Source organism: Ovis canadensis, chromosome 14 (assembly GCF_042477335.2).
Source record: "Ovis canadensis isolate MfBH-ARS-UI-01 breed Bighorn chromosome 14, ARS-UI_OviCan_v2, whole genome shotgun sequence".
Lineage (NCBI taxonomy): Eukaryota > Metazoa > Chordata > Mammalia > Artiodactyla > Bovidae > Ovis > Ovis canadensis.
The window spans coordinates 16,982,237-16,995,820 of record NC_091258.1 but is presented as its reverse complement, the minus strand read 5'-3'; the positions used below and the strand labels follow the sequence as shown (position 1 = coordinate 16,995,820).

Sequence of the window (13,584 nt, the reverse complement as noted above, 5' to 3'; positions counted from 1 at the left end):
TCAGAAGTTAGGAGAAGCCCCTGAGGCCCAGGGATCTTTGTTCAGTTTCTTTTTCCTTTGTTTGTACATTTGAATCAATAGGAAACTTAAGCCAATTAACTATGCATAGAATCCTTTCATCTATAAAGTCACAAATACTCCATAAGTTCATGTGCACACAAAGAATAAGATAATTTTCAATGACAAAATACAAGATTATTTTATTAGAGTACACTTTGAGTAAATATATGAAATAACAGCTTATGTAAGACTGCTAGAAACTTAGAGTCAGCCCCTTAAGTTACAGCAATCATATTTTAATGAGTTCTAACATGCATGTTGTAATCCACATTGAAACTGCGGACCATATTAACGTACATAGCTAAGTATAGTTTTCTGAGGGAACCTTTCTTTCCCTCTGTAGTAACATACATAGGTTAGTGATGAAAATCTGATTGCCCCTTGCCCTGTGTGTATATGACAGACGTGTCTCAGGATGAATCAGATCATAAATGATAGTAAACTCTGGAGGTTATTCCCAGAGACTCCTTCATCATCACTGTTTTCTCTGCAGAGTGAAGATGTATAGGTGTATTAAAGGTATTTCGGTTAATTATTTATATTTTAAGGTCTTGCCTTCACAGTTCAAGCAAAAGCAGAATACTATTTTCCAGTATTGTTTCTGAGGAGAATAGCTGTTTGAAAATTAGCAATTACTTTAAAAAATTGAAGTATAGTTGATTTACAATATTGTGTTAGTTTCAGGTATATAGCAAAGTGATTCAGTTATATATATTTTTCAGATTATTTTCCATTGCAGGTTATTATAAGATATTCAGTATTGTTCTCTGTTATAAGTAAATCCTTATCTACTTTATATATAATAGTATATATATGTTAATCCCAAGCTCTTAATTTGTCCCTCCTCCCACCTCCCTTTTCCCTTTGGCAACCACAAGTTTGTTTTCTCTGTCTGTGAGTCTGTTTTCCATTTTGTAAATAGATTCATTTGTATTATTTTTTAAATTTCACATAAAAGAAATAAAAGCAAAAATAAGCAAATGGGACCTAATCAAAAGCTTCTGCACAGCCAAGGAAACCATAAACAGGATGAAAATACAACCCTCAGAATGAGAGAAAATATTTGCAAATGGTCCAACCAAAAAGGGGTTAATTTCCAAAATACACAGTAACATAGAAAACAACCCAATCAAAAAATGGGCAGAAGGCCTAAATAGATGTTTCTCCAAAGAAGATATACAGATGGCCCACAGGCATGTGAAAAGATGCTCAACACTGTTGATTATTAGAGAAATGCAAATAAAAAACCACAATGAGGTATCATTTCACACGGGTAGGACTGGGTACCATCAAAAAGTCTACAAACAGTAAATGCTGCAGAGAGTGTGGAGAGAAGGGAGCCCTCCTACACTGTTAGTGGGAATGCAAATTGGTGCAGCCCCTGTGGAGAGCTGTGGACGCTCCCTAACAAACTAACAGTAGAACTACCATATGACCTAGCAGGCCCACTCCTGAGTACATGTCTAGAGCGCACAAGAAGTCTAATTGGAGAAGATGCGTGTACCCCAGAGTTCACAGCAGCACAGTTTACAACAGCCAAGACGAGGGAGCTGAGTGTCCATCAGTGACCAAGGATGCGGAACATATATACAGTGGAATGTTAGCCATAAAAAATGACATAGTGTCATTTCCAGCAACATGAGTTGGACCTAGAGATTATCACACTAAGTAAATCAGACGGAGAAAGCAATTACTTTTAAGAAGACTATGCATATCTTAAAACATTTGTAAAATGAGAAAATTTATTGGAGGGGGAATATCTTTTTTTTTTTTTAAACACCAAAAACATTTTGTATTGGGGTATGGCCAATTAACAACATTGTGATAGTTTCAGGTGAACCAGAAAGGGACTCAGCCATCATATACATGTATCCATGGCGGGGAGGGTGGTGGTAACATCTTAATGAAACTGCATCTAGGAATGAAATCTGCCACTAAGCTCACGCAAACGCATGATGTCCTCCAAATTCAAGTCACTGTATATTTTGTTTCTTGGACAATAATTTCATACCATTCTTGTTGTTTACTTGCAGTGAGCACCGTTTCAAATGCATCCAATTAGTTTTTCTTCTTTCACAGGTTACCCTTGGTGAAATTGATCCAACCAGCAGGTTGTGTACCAATTAAAAAGCTTATTTATATGGGGTTGGCCAAAAAGTTCATTTGGTTAGCCAACCCAGGAGTAACTATCTTTTCAATCTCTCTCTGCAGTTGCATTGTGTCTTCTGTGATTTACAATATATCACAGACTTTTAACTCAAACTTCCTATAATAAAACTTTGCAGTTACTTATAGAAGAGATGATCTTTTTTTTTTTTTAACTACTGACAATAGTTGTAGACTCACAGAATAGCAGATTCAGGTGAAAAGGCCTTTATTTTAGGCTGTCAAATATAGTAGCCCCTAGCAACATATATCTATTTAAATATACAGTCCTTAAAATTAAGTACTAAACATTCAGTTTTTTGTTCAGTAGCCACGTTCCAATGTGCAGTAGCCACCTGTAGTTTGTGGCTATTACGTTGGACAGGGTAGAGAACATTCATGTCATCACAGAGAGTCCTAGTCCACAGGTCTATAGGTTCTATATCATTCCTAGATGAGATCTTAATGTCTGTGAAGATCAAGAGTTAAAATTCTCCTTTTTCAAGTGTAGCTCTTTGTCCAAAGACAAATGACTTAAGTACATTTCATTTAAATCACTAAATTTAAAAGGAATCTCATCTGTGTAATTGTGAGTAGATATTCTTGAATGTGGTTATAAAGTGGTTGGGGATTATCCAAAGTCTTTACATTGGATTTAGGTATATGCTAATGATTTGTAAAATTTTCTGAAATGCATTGGGATATCATTTATGTAAGTAAATTTTGTTGTTTTTCAGTCACTAAGTCATGTCTGACTCTTTGTGACCCCGTGGACTGCAAGTAAATACATCCATTTTAAGTATAGATTTTCATGAGTTAAACAATGTACATACTAATATAGGTACCAAATCTCAAGATATAGAACATGTCATCACCTCAGAAAGTTCCCTGGAGACCGATTCCAGTCAAACCCTTGCCAATGTCCAGCTTTAGGCAAACACTAATTTGCTGTCAGGATGTATTAGATCTCTGTTCTCTACAGTTCAAGAGAGTCATGTATATTTAAAATACTCTTTCCTGTTGGGTTTATATTCTGTACACTTGCTAAACTCACCTTTTTTTCAGTAGCCTTTTTATGCAGATTCTTTAGGAATTTCATGGGTGATCATTTGTAAAGACAATTTTGTTTCCTTATTTCTAACAGTTTGCCTTGTGTTCCTTTGTCTAGCCATTATTTCTTTGGCTAGAAGTTCTAGAATAACACTGAAAATAAACTGTTAAGAATGAACATCTTGTATTGTTCCTGAAGCTAGAACAGCCAATCTCTCATCATTAAGAATGAAGTCAATATCTAGATTATCCATCCATCAGTCATAGGAATCTGACCTCACACAATTGCAGGAGCTGGTTCAGCAGTGTCTTTAAAAGGCTGTGATCTTTGTATCTGATGCTAGATGTTAAGTCAACAAACAGTAAAAGAGGGGAGACTGATGTAAGGCCAGGTGATGATGGACAGGCTGGAACCCACAAACCTGAGCTGGAACCTGTGAGACTAGATTGGAGCCTGTGTGTGTTCGCAGTCTTCACCCTTGCAGGAGAAGCTGATACCTAAATGGCATCCAGCTCTCAAATCAAAGAAACTGGAAGAGGATTCGGTGGAAGAGCAGATACTTCAGGTCTGGCTGCTGCCACATGAGTGGAAAGACCCAGAGTCCCTCTTAACACTGCCATTGCTACCTCCCACACATTGTGACAAGTTGTATTTTCCTTTTGCTTCAGTTCAGTGTTCCTTTCCCCTGTGATTTCTTCTCTGATGCATGTGTCATTGAGAAGTATCTTTTTTTCATCTCCTAGTGTTTCCAGATGTTTCAGCTATTACTGATTCCTAGTTTAATTCCATCCTGGTCAGAGCAAACATTGTACGGTTTCTGTTCTTTCAAGGTTGTTAAGGAGTGTTACAGCCCAGAACGTGGTCTGTCTTGGTGAATGTTGCTGTGAGCTTGAGAGGAATGTGACGTGTACAGTTGTTGGATGAATTTGTCCGTAGACTACATTACATCCATTTGATTGGTGGTATATTGAGTTTAGTCTGTACTTAGTTTTGTATGAAAAGATACACGTACCCCAGTGTTTATAGAAGTGCTGATTACAATCACCAAGATGCGGATACAATTACCAAGATGTGGATGGAAGCTAAATGTCCATTACTAGATGATGGATAAAGAAGACGTGGCAGGGGGCAGGGCGCGGTGTGTAACATTACTCAGCCTAGAAAAAGAATAAAATTCTTCCATTTGCACTAACACAGATGGCCCTAGAGGGTATTGTGCTTAGTGAAATAAGTCAGAGAAAGACCAGTACTTATGTTATCACGTATATGTAGAATCTGAAAAATAAATAAATATAACAAAATATTGATAGACTTAACAGATATAGAGAACAAACAAGTGGTTTCCAGTGGGGAGAGGGAAATGGAGAAGGGCCAAGAGAGGATTAGGGGGTTAAGAGGTACAATCTACTATGTATAAAATAAGCTAACAGGATATATTGTACAGCACAGGAAATATAGCTGCCTTATAATAACTTTAAGTGGAGTATAATCCATAAAGACTTTGAATCACTGGGCTGTACATCTGAAACTAATATAAATCAACTATGGTTCAATAGAACAAATTATCATATAAATAAATATATCATAGATATTATATAAGATATATGCTATATAAAGATATCATAAAGATGTAAAGATCCCATTATAGGAATAAACTGTAACATATCTAGTAATCCTATGGATAAAACTTTGACAAGGTTGAGAGGTATACCATATTTCACTTACTATAAATGTACTTTATCTGTGAAATCAAAATACATCTTATTGTTTGATAATATTTTCTTTTTTAGTGGTAGATAATAGTACAATGTTGTTTCCTTCAGTTTGATGAAATATGGCAAAAGATGCCTTGAATTAAATAGCCAAACATTCTGTATTAAAAAAAAAAAAAAGAGCAATTGAGAAAGGAGACTGTTTCTTTACAAAAGAAATGTCTAAATAGGTCTAAATAAGGTTGCTAAATTATGTATAAGGCTGGCTGTCTAAAGGCTAGTAAATCATATTATCAATATTTTGTGGCTTACCTCTAACTTTATTGGGCTGTAAACTGCTTGCACATTTATCGGTTGTGGATTGTTAATCAAATATCCTGTGACCGCAAAGTTACACCTCCAAGAGTTTCAGGTAAGAGGCCAGCAGAATTCTTACGAAATGCTCTGACATGGTGAAACAGTAATCATTGCTTTCTCGCTTTCTGGATGCAGCCCCACAGGCCACCGTGTTCTCTCTACCGAGATGCATCCTAGGTTCAGAGGGACACGGTGGTAACTCTCATCTGCTGCACAGCCTCACCGGAGGTTTATTTACAATGTACAACCCAGACACGCCAGCTGCCGCATACTAAAAGGATGTCCTAGGTAAGAAATCAGTGTACGGCAGTCCCAGAAGACCCTCATTTATCTTCCAGCCAGTAAATTCCATCTCAGTGTTTAAAGGACAGAACTGCCTGAGTCATCCCCCAAAGTAGGAGGAAACGGTTACAGACCCACTGCTAACCCCTTCTTACCCAAAGTGAAAAGTAAAAGTGCTAGTCTCTCAGTTGTGCCTGACTCTTTGTCGACCCCCATGGACGCGGGAGCCCACCAGGCTCCTCTGTGCATGGAATTCTCCAGGCAAGAATACTGGAGTAGGTAGCCATTCCCTTCTCCAGGGCATCTTCCTGACCCAGGTGTCTGATAAATAATGCTTCCAGGAATTATCTAGCTCTGGTTTTGGGTGGCGGTGATAACTTTTTTTTAAGGCAAAAATCACAATTTTTATACAGATACATAAAAATCTGTGACCTGTATTCCTTCCATAATTCAAGCCAGCAAAATGTTCCATTGGTTCAAAAGAGAATTCAAATACCCATCTACAGGCAATCGGGAATGCTGAAATGAATTTATAAGTGAATGCTAGCCAACATTTACAGGACAGTAACCAATTGCATTCCACAAGATTAAATTCATTAGCATTTCTATAGAAAAATAATTTATAGTACTATACATTTCCTTCTACGTCCAGAGTTATAAATAGCTCAAAAATACTTAATTAGAAGACATGGAAAGATGAGCTAGACAGAAACCCAGTAATCATCTGTGTGGGTGGGTGCAAAGTGCTTCACAGTTTTTCCTGACAGCGGCCCCTTTTATCAAGTATTTACCTAGAGGTGGATTTGCTGGGTCAGGGGGATTCCTATGTTCAGGTTTAGTGGATACAGACAGATATTTGTCCCTCAAGTGATTGTGACAATTTAGCTACGCACAGCCATGTAAAGTTCTTTCTGTGCTCTTGATAATTCGGAAGCTCTGAACCTTAGTTCAGATCTACAGAGGATGCTTGTTTACATGGCCTCATTGGGAGTTCTCGGGCATTCCAAACCACTGCAGGTGGTGACCAGGGTCTGAGCTCAGCACCGCCGAGAGAGAGAGGGCTGGAGGTGGGGATGAGGGTGGAGTGAGACGGGGGACACAGGCGACGTGTGTGTGTGTCAGATGGCTTTACCCAGAGGAAAAGTCAGCTCTCTTATCTTTGGGACAGGAGGTTGATTTCTAATTAGGAGCAAAGCACGTATCAAAATTAGGCCCCCTCTCATCGCTCAGAAATTGGGCAGTGATGGACGCTGTCTCCCTCCACATTCTAAGAGCTAGGTGGTAAAATTGCTGAGAGGCTTTTAAAGGGATTTATATCTCAAAGAAGCAGAAAAAAAATGTACAAGTTTTCTAAAATACACATTCTAGAAAAGGGAGGTCTGGTGTCTAGAGTCCGGAAAATCCTGTGTAGAGTCTAGACAAGCTGAGGGTAACATTAAGGCCATCTTGGCCCATATAGTCAAGTTTCTTAAAAAGCACTGGGACAGTCATATAAAAGGGCTGTATATTATAAGTGTATAGGAAAATAGAGTCGATAGGGTGTGTGTGTTTTCAGAGAGGCTGGTTGAGTTGCATTAATTGGCTTGCAAGGGAGAAACAGATGCAGACGTGGAGGACACATGTGTGGATACCAAGGAGAGGGAGGGGCGTGGGATGAACTGGGAGGTTGGGACTGACATGCACGTGACTGTGTGTGACAGGTGACCCGGGAACTCAGTGCTCTGTGGTGGCCTAAATGGGAAGGAAGTCTAAAGAAAGAGGCCATGTGTGCGTGCAGCGGAAACTGACAACACTGTAAAGCAACTGCACTCCAAGAAAAAAGAGACTGATTCGTGTAGTGACTGAGCGCTGGGCAGTCTGAAACGTGCAGGGTGAGCTGCAGACCCAGGGAAGAGTGGCTGTTGACCTTGGGCCTGAAGGCCATCTCCTGGCAGAACCCCCTCTTCTTCGGGGGACCCCAGTCTTTTCCTCTTAAGGCTTTCTAACTGAGTGAAGGAGGCCCACTCACATCATGGAGGATAATCTGCTTTACTCAAATTCTACCAGTTTCAATGTTAATCTCACCCGAAAACTATCTTCATGGCAGCATCTAGACTGACTGTATAACCAAAATTATCTGGGTGCCCTGACCTCACCAAGCTGACACATGAAATTAATGGTCAGAGGCGGTGGGCCTGGTACACAGAGAAGCCCTCTAACAAGCTCTGTGGCGTCCTGACGCCTTTCTGGAGAGTAAGTGTCTCTGAGAAGCATTCTCCGGCCACTTTTACTGAGCACATCAGTTACGTAATGGGGGAAATTCAGATAACTGGACACCAACTAGATTCTGGTGCGTTTGTAAAGTTTCAAAGAAGCAGAAACAATCATCATTTTCCTTTTCTGGATAATGAAGCTGGCTTTGAAATATATGAATATCAGAAGAGTGTCCTGAGGCAAAGCAGATATACCACTGTTTAAGGAAACGATCCAATTTGGGAGCAAGAACTGTGCTTTCCATTGGCGTACAGGTAAGAAGATTCTGACCTTCTGATGATAAGAGTGTATTATTTCCGTAGCAGCAGGGGACCCAGCACACAGTCTGAGAAGTAAAGAGATTTGCAATTTACATTTTCACTGTGATATGTGGGGGGGAGAAAAAAAGAGAGATGTGGAAATAGAGCTTTCTTTAGAGTTAGCCTACACACCTACAACCCATGATAAGAATTAGATGTAGTTAGCCTTAGAAATGATAAGTTTAGATACTGTGCAGTGCTCAGTACTTTGGGAGAGAAGGAGATAGGAGAATGAAATGGGACGATGCATTCAAGCACTAAATAGAGATGTTAAGAAAAGCTCGCAGCAGATGAAGTTATTATTCACCTGATGTGTTGCTATCTCTCAGATCACTGGATACACCTTAAAATGCAAATTGCTCCTATCTAGATACTGGCAATTTTTTCCCCCTCTCTCTTCAGAAGTTAATATTGGTTTTCTATGCAGGGCCCTGTTTTTCAACTGCCAAAGTCCTATGTAAAGGCAGAGTTGTTTTAATCCATTCCCACAGGTTCCTCCTGCTCTTGGAGCCTGTACTGTCCTTTACTGTTTAGTTCTGAAGCGTCTACTGGTAACACCGGCTTCTGATAAAGAGGAAGTTAAACCGATCTACAGAAACATACTTGTTTGATCATAGCTGTTTGATCATGTGCGTAATAACAATGAATTCCGACTCTAATTTTCAGAGTCCTGGTTTTGATTCTTATGTAATAATGATCAGTAGCAGAAGAGGCCACTTGAAAATGGCACTTTGGCATAAGGATTCACTTGAGCTGATGGCAACAGAGAGCAGGCAGATGCAGGAAGAGCTCTCTGTCTTCCCCTACGTGCCTGAAAGCAGGACATACATTTGTAAAGGTGTCCTGTCTCCTCTCTACCAGGAAGGACAGAAGTTAATCACCTACAGCAACTCTAAACTCCAGACCCGAGAGAGCACCAGAGGAGTCTACACAATAAAGGTGACTGATCACCCTTATCTTCCATTATTTCCCTGTATATTTATCTTGCCACAATTTGCTGCCCTGGACACTCAGAGTCCTTTTCTTTTGTCTTATCACTTCTCTAAAAATTTATCGATCTTTTTGTTAAGATGCCAAGTAAGCTCAAGTTCTAACCAGCCCTTTGAGTTACTTAGCTCTGAGTGCTGCCTTGGTATGAGAGACACACGTGTTAATAAACTTCTGTTTTTCTTTTGTGGATCTGTTAGGGGAAACACTGACTGAAACCACCCCCCTTGGCCAGGAAAGATAGTAGCCACTTGCACAAGGATTCTTAACAACAGGAAGACCTGGGAAGGAATGTGGAACTAACAAGCTACTACCGACTGGAAGAATTCAGGAATGGCCCAAAGGAGACACCACCTGTCCTACCTACCAACCTCCCACAATCCTCCTTGCTGGAATCCATCTGGCTGAGTGACGGGTGCACCGCTAGGCAGGACCCTGAGTCAGTGATTGGCCAGAGACAACCCGGGAAGTAATCCCAACACCGTAAAACCCAAGACCAGGGGGCAGAGCCATTCTCCTGGGCTCTCCTTCCCAACAGTCTCCCGCTTTGTCAGCCCCTGTGTCTCCTAGAACAATTCATTTCCAAGTGTTAGACAAGAGCCCCCTCTTATCCTGGAAGGGATCCACCTTCCTGCCAAAGATCTGTCTTTGCAGGGCCCTAGAGAACCAAGGAGGGTGGGGGGAAAGGTTTTGATCCTTTCCCTACAATAATAAAGCATGCTGTTACAAATATTAATACTTTCTCCTCCTCTATTCTATTTTCTAAGTAATACACTCTTCCCCTCACCCACTTATAATGCTAAATATTTAATTCTTTGAGTTCATAAAAACACCTCATTTGCTATATTTCCTAGATTCTAAAACCTTAGCAATAGTATACCTTATTTTTTTCTGAAATGTTATAAAATTTATAAACTAAATATAAGTTATGGTATCAAATGTGATATTAGGCCATAAAACTAAAATTAATATAATTTATACATCTATGCTTGTGGATAAAACTATGAAGTAAAGCAAATTAATGAAAAAAGGGGATGTGTCAATGGAAAGAATGGATTTGATTTCTTGAAATGAGAAAGAGTTTCTCTTTTATTATTACACTTACATATACATATACTTCATAAACATATAAAGTTTATGAATGCATATACTTTGTAAATTTATACATATATGTATGTATACACATGGTAGCTCTGTATCATTTGTGAAGACATCAGTTTGTGCTGGCTGATTCCTGATTTAGACTGAGCATGGGCTATTACTGTCTTTCGAGATGATCTTCTTTAGTCATTGTTTATGTAACTCATGGATTGAATGGCTTTTGAAATAGACTTTCTCTAACTTAGTTGGGAATAAACACTTTTGACAAGATTATATCCTATTACTTCCCCAAGATCAATCTACTGGAAAGCTTGCTTTAAATTATAATTGTGTAAAAGAAAAAATTTTCCCTTACAGCAGCACTTGCCTGAGAGACATCAAAATGAAAACTATTTCACTAAATTTCTAACCAGCTAGCATTGTTAAAGTATCGTCAACTTTGAGTGACCCCACCATGAATGCTAGCCTGGCCTAGGAGGAGGGCTTTCAGTCCTTAATCAGAATGCCCACTGGAGAATCCTCTTCTAAACCTTTCAAACCCAGGGCTTTCCCCCGTCTAAGTACTCAGGGAAAATTCTTTACTGGTATGTCTTTGAAGCTGACGAAACAAACCCAACTTTTAAACTTGCCTTGTTTTGTCCTTTACTGGCTCCAGAGGGTATTGCAATTTTCAAACCTAGGTTCAGGATACTTATTTAATTTTTTGTTTATTTAAATCTGAAAATATGCTTGAGAGAGTGAAGTTCAAGTAATATTCAGTCTATATTTTATCTGATATTAACTCTTCTGATGAATTACCTTTTTTAATAATTTCTTAGAACAATAGTCCTACGTCTGATGTTTTTATGTCAATACAAAAAAGGCAAACTGAATTTTTTCCTCTTTTCTTTTGCCTCCTTTTATTTTCTGTTAATAACACTAGTGGTTTGCAAATGAGGTTTGCTTGTTTGTTTGTTGTAGTTTCAGCTTCTTTAAAAAATCCGTTGCCAAACCTTGGCTTGCTCCTCTGCTGCCTAGAGTGCACGTCATGAATGTATCCAACTGAGCTCAATTATGTCAAACAAAGCAAAGAGAACTTGGGAGGTGCTTTTTTTATCCACACCTGCTTCTCCAAAAAAGGAAATAAATTGGAGTAGTCTTTTCAAGGACTCACTGTGGGCTGTCTGTGAGAATGTGGGTATATTTTCTTAACAAACTGGTAATCCATCCTCCATCTAAATTGGTTGAACACTACAACCATCATTGTTTCCATTTCATTTAATGCCCATAAAAATGAATTCACTTGAATTCAATGGCTGTAGGCTCAGAACATTTGCAGTATATTTGTGCTGGACCATAAGACAGATCTCTTCGCTATTTTTATTCTCATTTTATGAAAGAACATTTACACAGGAATAAAGAAGGTAAAGAAAAATGCTCAGAATTCCATCATGAATTAAATTATTTTCAAATTTCTTCCAACTCCAAGCTCACATACTGATTTTATACAGCTATCATCAATGCTTTTTATGATTATGTTAAGCATTTTTGCCATTACTGTACATTTTGTAATGATATTGAGTGGATTCATAATATTATACCAAGCAAGAGTTTCCTAACCACACTTTCATTCTAAGTAGTGGAAATTTAAGCTATTTCTGTTTAAAACAAATTACTTCAGTTCAAATAACAAATGCTAGAGAGGGTATGGAGAAAAGGGAACTCTCCTGCACCACTGGTGGGAATCCAAGTTAGTGTAGCCACTATGGAGAACAGTATGGAGGGTCTTTAAAAAACTACAGAGTTGCCATATGATCGAGAAGTTCCGCTCCTGGGCATACATCCAGACAAAAGTATAATTAGAAAGAGGCATGCAGCCCTATCCACAATAGCCAAGACATGAAAGCAACCTAAACGTCCATCGGACAGAGGAAAGGATAAGCAGGATGCGCACACGTACGATGGAGCGCTCAGACCTAAAGAATGAAATAGTGCCGTTTGCAGCACCGTGGATGCAGGCAGAGTCTATCACACTAAGTATGTCAGAACGACGAAGAGAAGCTCCACATGACGTCACTTACACGTGGAATCTAAAACACGGCGCAAGCGAACTATCTGCAAGAGAGGAACGCGCTCACAGAGGACAGGCTTGTGGTTGCCAAGGGAGAGGTGGGCGTGGGAAGGGATGCACTGAGAGCTTGGGGTTAGCAGGTATGGACTAGTACTCAGGGAATGGACAGACAGCAAGTCCTGCCGCACAGCGCAGGGGACTATAGCCAGTCTCCTGCAATAGACCACAATAAGAGTATTTTTAAATGTATGTACACGTGCATGCCTGCCAAGTTGCTTCAGACGTGTCCGACTGTGACCCTATGGCCCAGGCCACCAGGCTCCTCTGTCCCTGGGATTCTCCAGGCAAGAATACCGGCGTGGGTTGCCATGCCCTCCTCCAGGGGATCTTCCCGACCCAGGGATCGAACCTACTTCTCTACTGTCTCCTGCAGTGGCAGGTGGGTTCTTTACCACTGGCGCCCCCTGGGAAGTCCCATATATGTGCAGAGATGAGTTATTTTGCTGTACAGCAGAAATTAGCACACTATTTTAAGTCAACTATACTTCAATAAAAAATAAAGTGTAGTTGAACAGTGATGTGAATGGATTTTTCTCATTTTATTACAAATAAATTTTATATGTTGACATTTTTAGATCTAACACTATAATACTTCTCTAATGACTCCTGCTATAAGCATATTCTAGTTACATAAACATTTCTGAATGATTTGGGTATAATTTATAGGCATCACCTCTCCTTTTTAACAATAAATTCAGTGACTATTTACTAAAATATGGATTTTCTCATGTAATCACAGTATATTTATCAAAATCAGGGTACTTAATCCTACCCAACACCATTTTGTATTCCACAGTTCAAGTTGCACAGTACCAGTTGTCCTAATCATATCCCTCATAATAATTTTCTTGGTCCAAGTCCAATCCAGAATCAATTTTCAGCATTTTTTTTTTTTCCGAACATGCAGTTTGCTGGATCTTGGTTCCCAGACCAGGGATTGAACCCAGGCCCCCTGCAGCAGAAGTGTGGAGTCTTAACTACTGGACCACCAGGGGCTTCCTAGAAGCCTTTCTTTTCTTCAGTTTTAATATTTTTGAAGCACATAAGCCAATTATCTAAAGTCCTTCAAGTTATGTTCGCCTGATGTTTCCTCAGGACTAGGTTCAGGAGTGGTGTGTTCTTGGAAGGAGCATCACAGCTGCGACGCCGTGTTCCTCCTAAGGTGTTATTCTGAAAGGCACAAGAGTCAGTCTGTCCATTAATGGGTGATGCTAAACTGATCACTTC

General features: G+C 39.5%; 1 long non-coding RNA gene across 1 annotated transcript in view; it reads left to right on the top strand.

The window, feature by feature from the left end:
* LOC138418367 (uncharacterized) overlaps positions 1-9,882 on the top strand; it is a 501,494-nt gene extending 491,612 nt beyond the window's left edge. The window contains exons 8-10 of the long non-coding RNA XR_011248521.1: positions 5,461-5,613; positions 7,308-8,114; positions 9,347-9,882. This is a non-coding gene — a long non-coding RNA (uncharacterized lncRNA). The remainder of the gene's footprint in view (positions 1-5,460; positions 5,614-7,307; positions 8,115-9,346) is intronic.
* The last annotated feature ends 3,702 nt before the right edge of the window (positions 9,883-13,584 follow it).